Source organism: Thermobia domestica, chromosome 9 (genome assembly GCF_964235325.1).
Source record: "Thermobia domestica chromosome 9, izTheDome1.hap1.1, whole genome shotgun sequence".
Classification (NCBI taxonomy): Eukaryota; Metazoa; Arthropoda; class Insecta; order Zygentoma; family Lepismatidae; genus Thermobia; species Thermobia domestica.
Genome location: NC_137462.1, coordinates 83,423,028 through 83,435,507, shown reverse-complemented (window position 1 = coordinate 83,435,507; position 12,480 = coordinate 83,423,028). Strand labels below are relative to the sequence as shown.

Sequence of the window (12,480 nt, the reverse complement as noted above, 5' to 3'; positions counted from 1 at the left end):
CGGTATTTAATTTCTCTTAATCAGGGGTGCCCACAAAGGGGGGCTATGACGCAAACTGCATCATTGAAATATTTGAGGGGAGTTAAAAATCTATATAAATATGTTTGAGGGGGTGTAAAAATTAATCGAAAAGATTTTTTTTTCATGGAAGAACACCTACGGATAGACAATTGAGGGTGGGTGGGCACCACTGTCTTACTTGTTTCTGTATTTCTCTCTCTCTCTCTCTCTCTCTTTCTCTTTCTGTAAAAATCCACTGACTCACTGATTCATTTATCAACACACCTCAGAAACTATCAGGCCTTCAAATTTTGTGGAAGACGAGATTTTGAGAAACACTATTATAAGGCAGGATACGGGGAGGCTTGATTTTATTTTTTTTAATTTTTTTTATTTTTTATTTATTTTTTTTTTTTCGTTCGCCAGATCTCCGAAGTAAGGGAATACATGTTTCAGTGTTCTCGAGAACTCAGCTTCTAAAAAAGGGAAGAGGACAGAATCTAAATTATTTAAATTTCTCTTTCTTTAATCAGAAAGTATCGATATGCGGATTAGTTTGTTTAAGTTGGGCGTATTCTCTTCATTAAAAATACGCCATTCAGCATTCTCAAAAATTCCGAATCTTAAAGGAAAAAGAGGATCCAATTTCTAAAATATTCAAATTTCCGGTTTTATCAGTATATTTATTACATGTTATTCTTCCCGTGCTTAGAAGAAACATAGTTTAATGACAATTTATTTTCTTCTACAATGATTCCCCAAGTGCCAAATACTAAAGAAATAGTTTCTAGGATGAACATGTTTGCGCGCTACTTTCTGTATAAAGAGCATACATTAGAGACAAGAGGAGAAAGAGTTGAGATTTTGTTTAATATGTATGTTCTAATGTATTATACAGGGTGGTCCAAAAGTAGGTATACAGTCCCGCACTGATCAACTCATTGCTTTTTATATAATTTCTTGTTATCCATCAGGTAGACTTAATTTCCTCATTATTTGTTCTTAATGCCTTTTTACTTATAACTTAAGCTGGGAACAGCCGAAGCAAATAAACCTATAAGCTAGAATGTTATACTTGATCAATGCAGGAGTGCATACCTACTTTGGGGCCACCCTGTATTACATAGCTGTAATATAAATTTCTTAGAATCATACACGGATGCTCCTGGTCAATAAAAGGTAGATTCATTATTTTTTTTTAAAGAAAAGTACTTTTTGTAAACAGGATTCGAATCCATAGTAAAGAGGATGCTATCAACTATACAAGCAATGCATGACTGATTCTCCTGTTTTTTTTTTTTTTTCTGTTACTGTTCTGCTGACAGTGTACGCTCTACAGCCTTGAATTTGGAATTATGCAGTATGCCAGTTTTTTTTATTTTACCTTTTTTTATAAAATCATATTTTATGATTGTTTTTTACATATAATTTGTACATTTACTTGATAGCAACGTCCAGATGTCTACTTTTATTAAAGAATACGCAAGTTGGTCCATAACAGAATGAAGGAAAATATATTTCATAATGATCTAGGTTCAACTTTTTAGACTTAGGTCTCTGGAAGGCAATCTAGATTTTTGTGAACAAAAAGTGTATATTAATAACATTACATACATATATCATACGTGGTAATTCGGAATAGTCTCCCTTTACAATGAATTAAATTGTTGATATATTAACATGTATTATTATAATCTTGCCTCCAAAGGGATTATTAGTATCTTCACTTTTAATATTATTGGCTGTCTTACAGTCTATTATATAAATTACTGCTGTAATAAAGCGGTTTTAGAGGCTTCATTAATGTTTTATTTTTAAATCTATTCTCTTCACATGTAGAAAATAGTTCTAGTCGAAGGATTTAAAAATTAAAATTGGTTTGGTTAACGATTTCTCAAAAGTTCACATATTTTATAAGATAAACGTACAAAATATTTAAACTTTTGAGAAATCGTTAACCAAACCAGTTTTAAGGTAAACGTGTAACTATTAAGTAATCTTCCATAACAAGATGAACATGATAATAAGGAAATGTTAAATTTCAACAGTAATTAATAAAATAAAATGGTTAATCAATAGGGCTCCAAATGTAGTCCCTTTTTAGTGCTGATCACTGAAAAAAATAGCAAGAAAGAAAAGAAAGCACTGCATTTCCCAGTGAACTTCAAACAATGGCATTAGGGATAAAATGCCACTTCAGAATTTGAAAATACTATTTATTTGTCTCTGAATGCCTACAGAAGCTAGAAATCAATTTTAAAATAACCTGTAATACGTGAAAGCACACAAAAGCCAATATATGAGAATTCTTTAGAAATATATTTATTTTTGCAGAGGCATTTCAATTATTTTGTACTGCACTGTAGAACGCCTCCACTACCCAAACCATGAGGGATGTTAGTTGTCATGGATACGTCTATCTCATACCACGCACCATATATTGATCTGTATGCATTCCACATTCACGTACATATATATATATATTTTATATATGATAATTTCGGAGATTCGATGTCTACCCTAAATTTCAAGTGGCTATATACAGGTAAGTATAAACGTATTAACTTCAATGCCCTTTCTACATCCAACTTAGTATATTTGTTGCTCTAAATATGTTACTCAAATCCGCTCAACGGATTTATTTTGCTCTAAAAATGGAAAATACTGTTAGAATTATCTGGAAACTTTTTTTTTTTTTTTTTTTTTTTTTACGAAAGTTGTTTTTATTTCTTTCTATATTCTAGCAACAAATTCTATCGTATAAGTAATACGATACTCACAATAACCTACTGCATTTGTGAAAAGTCAATGATTTAGTTATGCGTACTGCACTTAGGTGGAAAAGTAAATGATTTATTGTTCTTTTTGCGAACCATAATGCATTCTAATCTTAAATTTTTCAAGTTTTCTTTCTTTTTTTAATGTCAAATTGAACGACATTCATGTACCGATATTAATGGATTGACTAGGATTTAAACCTGTTATGTTAGGGAGTAAGAAATAACACATGATAACGACAATATTTGTTAAAAATTTTAAATGAAGCATAGTCCTTAGGAAATAGCGTGAGTGAAAGACTCACATGGATCCTCAAGTAAATACTAATTTACTGAAAACTCACAAATTAGTTTTACATCTCACTGGTATAAACAATTAAATAAGTGATGTGAGAATACAAAAGAACTTTAAGCCTCATTTCGCTCGTGTAGTATGAATTAAATCCAGTGTGATCTGAAACTGATCTGATTATGCCGTCATTGATTGATTGATTGATTTTGAGTTTTACGTCCCGTTCAGCAGCGAGGCTATATGAGACGTGGATCTACTGATTAACGTGGAATCCGAACCACATGAGCTCCCGCCGGTATGCCGTCATTATAAAATATTCATTATAGTGGCGTCTACTATGAATGCAAATTTCTCCTGGAAAATATGAACAAAAGAATACAGAAACAAATATGTAAGAAGTAAGAAATCAGAAATCAGAATATTGAAGTTAAAGATGGAAGTGACATGTAAAAATCATGTAGCAACGGAACATTTAAAGAAACTTTACGAAGAAACAAAATTAAATGAGGAATTGACTGAAGGAAATTTGAAGGATCAAGACATTTATGTTCTACAAGTTAGAGCAACTTTGAAAGTAGTACAAGGAATCCAAAAAAAAAAAAAAAAAAAAAAAAAAAACTCAAAGAATATATCAAATAAATTAACAGTAGTAAAACGTACTCTCAGTCGTAAAATATTGTACTTCATTTCATTTATTATATGTATAATTTCGAAAACAAAGGTTTGCACAACATATACAGTAATATTTTACGAACATGTACGTAATAGCACAGGTCAAGCTCTATTACCAAGCCAGATTTGAACCAGATTGGATCAGTTCGGTTGAAGTACGACGAAGAATCAAATGAAAGCCGAAAAGGATATCGGAAAAACATCTACAAAAGAGAAGTTTAAACAACTTGAAATGAAAGTGATATGAAGAGCACCAACAAACTGAGATAGTGTTACAATATTAATTCCAAAGAAAAACATGCGAAGGAACACGAAGACTGCAGAAAGGTAAATTTGATATCGAATACGCTATATTATATATATATATATATATATATATATATATATATATATAGAGAGAGAGAGAGAGAGAGAGAGAGAGAGAGAGAGATACAGAGGCGGATCCAAGGGGGGGCTATAGTGGCTGCAGCTCCCCCTTGACGCTCAGCTATACACTGGATAAAATGGGCTTCAATCCTGCTTTACACTGGATAAAGCAGCTAACTATTGTTTAGCCCCTCCCTTGATCATATCCTGGATACGCCACTGTATATATATATATATATATATATATATATATATATATATATATATATATATATATATATATATATATATGTGTGTGTGTGTGTGTGTGTGTGTGTGTGTGTGTGTGCAGCTTCATGTGTTTCAGCGACCGTCGAAGAGAACAGACGTGTCTTGGATTAGCTCTGAGTGATCAGTGTTTCCATCCCAATGGGCATTACAATTCAGCAGTGGCGTGCTGCTATAGGCAGGTTCAGTGCAGCATTCGGAATGAAAGTTTCGAAGGAAGAACTTGTAACAACGGAGAAATATAGAAGTGGGAAGGCGATCTGCCTAGCAATTGTGCTGATAGCGCTGTTGATAGGTAACATTGAAACAAATCCAGGGCCAGTGAGCAAAGCTCTTGAACAAAAAATAGAAGACATCCTTCAAAAGTTAAACAGCATGGAACCGAACGTGAACAAGATTGGATTAATTGATGCAAAAATTGACAAATTACAGTCGAAATTTGATGACCTTTCAAAGGAAGTGAAAGATCTAGAAGCAAAAGTGGCCCACTTGCAGGACGAGAACAGTGACTTGCGACAGAAAATTGATGAACTTGAAATGAAGTGTGACTATAACGAAAATCAGAGCAAGAGAAACAATCTTATCTTCCGAAATGTGCAGGTCAAAAGTGAAGGCTTGCGACCATCATGGAAAGACTGTGAGGCGGCTGTGAAAGATATTATAGAAAAAAAGTTGGGGATTAACATAGAACATGATGACATAGAACGTGCACATCTCTTAGGTAAGGGGCGTAACCAGTCGGATATAGTTGTGAAATTTCTGCGGTACAAAAAGAAAGCAGAAATTTTGGAAGCGAAACCCAAGTTGCAGGGATCCCGTGTGTATATTCATGAGCAGTTTTCAGAAAAAGTGCTTGCTGAAAGACGATTATTGTCTGAAAAACTACAAGAGGCAAGGAAGGAAGGAAGGTACGCAGTGTTAGTGTTTAATAAACTGAAGATTGAAGGGGATATCTATCGTGCTGACACAACAAGTAACACAGTGTTTAAAATTTTCCGTGAAAGTCGTAGCAGTGATGAAAATAATAAGAGAAGTGAATTTGGTGCTAGTGCTAGTGTTTCTAATAATTCTGTGGTGTGTACCAGTAATGAAGATAAAGGCGAGAGTGTGGATAGAGAAAAAGTGCGTGTGGTTAGCAATACTGAAAACAGCTTTCAAGAGAAATCCAAAGGCGGAAAACACGGAAGGTGGATGACCCCTCGGGGACAAAAGGAAGGCAGTGTTAGGCGGGGCAGGGAAACAACAGGACCCTCGCACTAGGGGTGCAGCTCAAGCGCCAAAATAAATGGCCGGGAAAATTGCCATCAGAGACAACAGAAGCCAACATTTCCAGTAAGTAACTATTCCTTTGGTAGAATCAGTGACCCATCAAAATCAAAACATCAAAACCAAACATTTTCTTTGTGCTTTCAAAATGTCAATGGCCTGCGTACTAAAGCCAGTTGTTTTCATAATGCTGTTTTATCTAACTCTTATGACTTTATTAGCTTGGTAGAAACTTCTTTAACGACAAATTATTCTGACTCAGAATTCTTTGATGATAGGTATGTGGTCTGGAGACAAGACAGAAATATTGAACTACAAAAAAAGACTAAGGGTGGGGGAGTATTGTTTGCTGCGCTTACAAAATATAATATTCAAAAAGTAAATAGCTGGGAAACTAACTTTGAAAGTGTAATTGTCAAACTGGTTTTGGACTCAATTACCGTGTATATTTGTACTGTTTACATAGAGCCTGATTCACCACTTCATATATATGAACAGTTTTTTGAATTTGTAGAATCAAATTGTCCTGTGGGTTGCACAATTCTTTGTATAGGGGATCTGAATCTACGACAAATAACTAGTTCAAATTTCGATTTAATGACGTCATCAGCTAAATGTAAAAGTCTTGACAATTTTATGTCCCTCTTTAATTTGATTTCAATTAATAATATTCCTAATAGCAATGGCCGAACCTTAGATCTTGTTCTCACAAATCTCTCAAAAGTAACAGTTCAAAGAGAATGCGATCCACTGGTAATAGAAGATAAACATCATCCTCCCCTTCTTATTCAGTTTACAGCATTGTATTCAACCAAACTTAAAACAGTGCCTAACACAGTAGGTTATAATTTTAGGAAAGCAGATTTTGAAAAACTTTACCGAAACCTATTAGCTGTGGATTGGGGGATGCTGCAGAATATTAAGGATGTCAATCACGCTGTCGATCTATTTTATGAAGTATTGTATCAAATATTTGATGATTGCATTCCCCGTAAAAGAGCAACTAATAAAATCTACCCTACATGGTTTACCCCGAATATTATTAATAAAATTAAACGTAAAACTTATCATCGTAAAAAAAGTCGTCTCAGTGTAGGTAACACTAAGTACCATGAAGAGCAATTTCGTCAACTGCGTAGAGAAATTAAAGCAGAAATAACTGCTGCTTATACAGAGTTTTTAAGCAGCACAGAAGATAAATTGAAGAATGATCCGAAATTATTATGGTCCTTCATTAAAAATAAATCGCGTCACTTGTCTTCTGATCGCATACAGTACAATGGTCACGACCTTACTGATGATAGGGACATAGCTAAAGCATTCGGGCAACATTTTAGTTCAGTCTATGGCTCCTCAAGAGCGGACTATGACGTATCGAGCATGTCTCTAAATGATCGTTCCAGTGCTCTTCTTGATATATTTTCACTACCTCTCATATCTGAAAAAGAAATAAAAGAAGCAGTAAGGAAGTTGAAATCGAAAACAGCAAGTGGCCCAGATATGATCCCAACGTACATTGTGAAAGGCTGTTCAGATATATTCTTACAACCTCTGAATATTATATTTAATTTATCTATAAAAACATGTACCTTTCCTGAAAAATGGAAGGAGTCAGTTGTGTGTCCAATACCCAAAACAAACTCAGCTAGCAACATCGAACAGTTCCGACCAATTTCTATCTTATCTGCGTTTGCCAAGGTGTATGAATATATACTGCATAAGCGAATAATGGATCATGTTAAACCTGCATTATCTGTCAGTCAGCATGGATTTCTGAAGGGCAGATCTACTGTATCAAATCTAGCACTAATAGCAGACTACATTTCGAAGGAACTTGACAAGCAAGGACAAGTAGATGTCATATATACTGATTTTTCTAAAGCATTTGACGTCATTGACCATGACATTCTGTTAAACAAACTGGCATCCTTTAACTTCTCGAAATCAACTCTGCAATATTTTGCTTCCTACCTTCAAAATCGTAAACAAACTGTATTGTATCGTAATCATAAATCTCAAATCTTCCATGCAACATCTGGAGTCCCTCAAGGCTCGAATCTGGGACCTCTACTTTTCATTTTGGCGGTAAATGATCTTCCTGAGTGCTTTCAGTTTTCTAAAAATCTACTCTTTGCTGATGACCTTAAAATATTCAACAGAATTGAAACAATTCAGGACTGTTTAGAACTTCAGAGTGACTTACAAAATCTTGAAATTTGGTGTAAAAACAATAAATTTAAGTTAAATGTTCGTAAATGCAGTTATTTAACATTCACTAGAAAAGAAAAATATATTCAATATAATTATTCAATATTAGGGGAAAAACTGAAAAAGCTTGATTTTATAAGGGATTTGGGAGTTATTTTTGACTCAAAATTAACCTTTATTCAACACATTGAAACTATTTGCAAAGAAGCCTACAAAAATCTTGGATATATTTATCGAGTCAGTAAAGATTTTCAAAATGATCAAACTTTAATTGTACTGTATTATGCATACGTCAGGTCAAAATTAGAATATTGTAGTAATATATGGAACCCTAATATACAGAAATACTCATTCTTGATTGAGCGTACTCAAAATAAGTTTCTAAGGCTTCTTACCCTTAAGAAAACAAAATTCTATCCAAAATTTGAAAGCTACATTAACCTTGTTGAAAATTTTAATTTTGAAACATTAGAACTCAGGAGAAGAAATATTGATTTATTGTTTCTACACAAACTCTTTCATGGCAAAATAGACTGTCCTGATCTTAACGAAAAAATATGTATCCAAGTACCATCTATTAAATTGCGCACTGCTTCGAAAAATACATTTTTTTGTATGACAGCGAAAACAAACGTTTTAAGCAGATCTCCTATATGGAGAGTTAGTGCAACCTACAACACGTTAGTTAAAGAAAATTTCAACCTGGATGTACTGGCAATGGATGTAAGTAGTTTTAAGAAGTCTATTAATTTTGTAAGACAAATGTAATTATGACCAATAGCTTTATTAACCTATATAATCTGTATAGCGATATACTATGTAACACTGTAATTAGGCCTGTGCCTGTTGTGTTATATGTCAATAAATCAAATCAAATCAAATCAAATCTAATAGAAAGAAAAGCAGAGCAGGATCTTCCACAGCATCAATCTGAGACGATTACTATATTAACCAATTAACCTGACTTAACAAAAATGTATTCATAGCTTTTACCGATACTAAAAAGACGACACACAATGCAGAATGGAATATATGCTAAGATCCTTCAACAATTTGGAGCTTCATTACGAAGTAAGGAGAATGATTGGAATTCATCCCTTTCTCGACTTCCAAACTACTATGCGTAAGTGTCGGAAGTCTTATACAACGGCTTTGTCCGTCCGCCTGTCGATAGGTATCAGAGCTAAAATGGTAAGAGATTTCGAGATGCGGTTTCTAGCAATCGATTCAGCGTCCCAAGAATAAGTTCTACCTCTTCCGTTCACACTCTATTCAAACAAGAAATGGTTCAAATTAGCCATTTACGGTTTCAATGTTCATTGCTATACAACAAAAATGGTAACATAGCGAGAAGCGGTTTCTAACAAACGATTCAACGTCTCGAGGCAACGTATCATGGTTTCCGAACACACTACAAAACCGGAGGTGGTTCAAATTTAATATTACTACCGATACTGATCTTCACAGAGAAAAACCGGTAAAAGATATTAAAATGCATTTTTTGCATTTGATTCAGTCTTAAGAATAAATTCCATCTTCTCCCTTAACTCCTATTAAAACCGGATGTCGTTAAAATTTATTACTACTTCCTGTTTCAATACTGATTTTCATAGCGCAAAACCGGTAAGAGATATCGAGATGCAGTTTTTTGCAGTTGATTCCTAGGTTCCATCTTTTTAAGCTCTGTCCTAACAATAGGTTCCATCTTCTTAATACCCTCTATTCAAACTGAAATGGTTCAAATTAACCATTTCCGGTTTCAACATGTATTGTCAAAGAACAAAAATGGTTTTAGATTGCGACAAGCGGTTTTCTGCAAAGGACTCAGGGTCTCAAAAGAACATACTGTCACAATTTGCAACACTACCAAATCCGGACGTGGTTGAAATTTACTAACGATAAAATAGCACTATCGATGGACCAAATTTGGTGTAATTTAGCGACATGCAGCGGGCTTTGCGAAATTGGCCGCATCCATTTTCAGATTGCTCTTATTCGTGAGGTTTAAAAGTAGTAACGAAAAATTTTACGACAGAAATCGGCACTAACGTAGCACTATTGAGGGGCGAATTTTGGCGACAAGTTGCAGGATAACTTCACGCTGACGCCACTTTGTAGTTGCTCTAATTCTTGAAGTTTAGCAGCATTAACCTTCATATGGCGAGCCTTTTAAAAGTACCTATCAAAATATTCGCGCAAAGCAACTGAGTATTGGCTAAAAATTTTTACAGTAGAAAACAGCACTAACGTTGCACTAACGATCAACCAAAGCTAGTGTTGACATGAGACGAGACATTTCTGCCCTTTTGAGGCGTTTTCGAGTCGAGACGTCGATATCGATGCGTTTTCGAGACGAGACGTCTCGTGAAATGTCTCGTCTCGTGTCACGAAAATGCACACACAGTTTTTGAATTTGTTAAAAAATTTGTTAAGTCGGAATAAATTTTTTGTTTTTGTTTTCGAAATGTATACCAGCGTTTATTATTTCATATGAGGACTATCCTACAAAATACAGGGAATGCCTAAAGCTAATTTTTAAAAATTATACTTACAAACAGCTTTCATTTCCATTTTTCAATCCATTCAAAAATGAAAAAATGAAATCTGTGAGTTTTACGTCCCACGGTTATGCCGGTTAGGCTAAAGGAGACGGTGATGATGAGAGATGAGTGAAATGGTGGAATGAAAAAAGTGGGAGGAAACGGGAGAACCCCGAGAAAACCCACGAGCACGGTGTTTGTCCACCACAAAGTTCACTTGGCGGGGGTTGGGATCGAAACCGGGACCCCAAGCACCAGAGGTGAACGCTCTACCACTGAGCCACCGCGCCCCTCAATCCATTCAAGTTCAATTATTTTGTGATAGTGATTCAGATTCAAGTACAATGTTAAAGCATTCATCGATATCAGTGTTTCAGATTTCATTCGGGGGTTAGTGGGGATACATGTTTAAAAATCTTGTTATAAAAGTAAAAGTTCTCTTAATGGCAGTTTTATCAGTAAAAATCATAGTTTCATGGTCTTTCTCGTTCCGAACAACGACAGAAACGTGTCATCCTTTTTTCAGTACTAAGTTTTGAAAGGATGCTGGTTTGACAATAAAATTTAGTTTTTTTTTTTTTATTGTTTTATGATGTTATTCGAACCTAAGCCCTTTTTGAAAGCTTAAGCCTCCTTATTTGTTGAAGTGGCACCAGAGGTTCTGAAAAAAGGATTTCAGAAGTGGAGGTTTGCCTTCCGACTGTACCGACGGTATTGACAAATACAGTAGAACCTCTCTAATCCGTCTTCTTTGGGACTGGGGGTATGACTGGAACGCAAAAAAGATCGGATTATCAGAAAATACACAAAATTAACAGTAAAATAAACAACTTAAAAATATCTGAACTCAAAAATGACTGTATTGTTCTTTACAGTAAAAACAAACGAACAGTAAACACTAAAAACTGCACAGTACAGTACAGAAAACACGCACAACGAAAGACACGATACAAAAGATGACGGAGCACTAAAGCCAATATGCGGTTACAACAAATAAACAACAATACTGTGACGGCAGCAAACGGCAATGGGGCTTGAGAGTCACCGACGAGTCGGGAGAGTTCGGCTGAGGCACGGTCGGATCAACCGGAGTGACGGATCAGACGAGGGCGACGAGAGGGGTTCTACTGCATTCCTGTCGTAGTAATTCATTACTGGTTCAGTCGAAACTAAGCTGCCGTTGTTGGAAAATTGTAGTCGTGCTATGTGTTGTGCTCTGTTAACCAAACCAAACTTGGTTAAAAGTTGTAATTTTAACCACTTGGCATAACAGCTCTTTTTTGTGCGCCTCAGCCGCTCTAGTGTTGCCACGAAACGAGACAGAACCATTCGAGATTCGAGACGAGACATGCTTTGCACGAGACGAGACAACCTGAAGTCTCGTCTCGTCTCGTGGCAACAACACTAACCAAAGTACTAACTATAAATTATATTAATATTGGGGGGGGGGAAGTGGTGGACCAACTTCATGCTGAGGCCATTTTGAAGTTGTTCTAATTCTTGAAGTTAACAGCACTAACGAAACTTTTACGGCAGACAAGAGCACTAACTATGAAACAAATTTAATTAACACGTCGCAGGCTGCCTATAGTAGGCCGGGCTCATTTTGAAGTTAGTTTAATTCATTAAGTTTAGCAGCACTAAGTATAAATTCTACGGCAGAAAACATGGCACAATTAATTAAGCAAATTCTATTACATTTGGCGAAAAGTAGCTTGCTGCGTGAACTTGACAGGACCCATTTTGATATTGCTTCCATTCATGAAGTTTAGCAGAATTAACGAAAAATTTTACGGCAGGAAACAGCATTCATGTAGCACTAACGATGGAGCAAATTTGGTGAAGTTTAATGCCAAGTGGCGAGCTGCATGAGCTTAACCGGACCCATTTTAAAGTTGCTCTAATTTATGAAGTTCACCAGTGATAAGGAAAATTTTTACGACAGAGAACATTACTACAGTAGCACTAACGATGGAACAAATTTGGTGAAGTGTGGTGACAAATGGCGGGCTGCGTGAAGTTGGACGAATTCATTTTGGTTTTGTTCTAATCCATGAAGTCTAGTAACATTAACGGAAATTTTTAAAGCAGA

At 35.3% G+C, this 12,480-nt stretch overlaps 1 protein-coding gene across 1 annotated transcript in view; it reads right to left on the bottom strand.

Moving 5' to 3' along the window:
• The window catches only part of Gprk1 (G protein-coupled receptor kinase 1), a 609,628-nt gene that overhangs the window by 266,213 nt on the left and 330,935 nt on the right, over window positions 1-12,480 (bottom strand). The window lies entirely within an intron of this gene.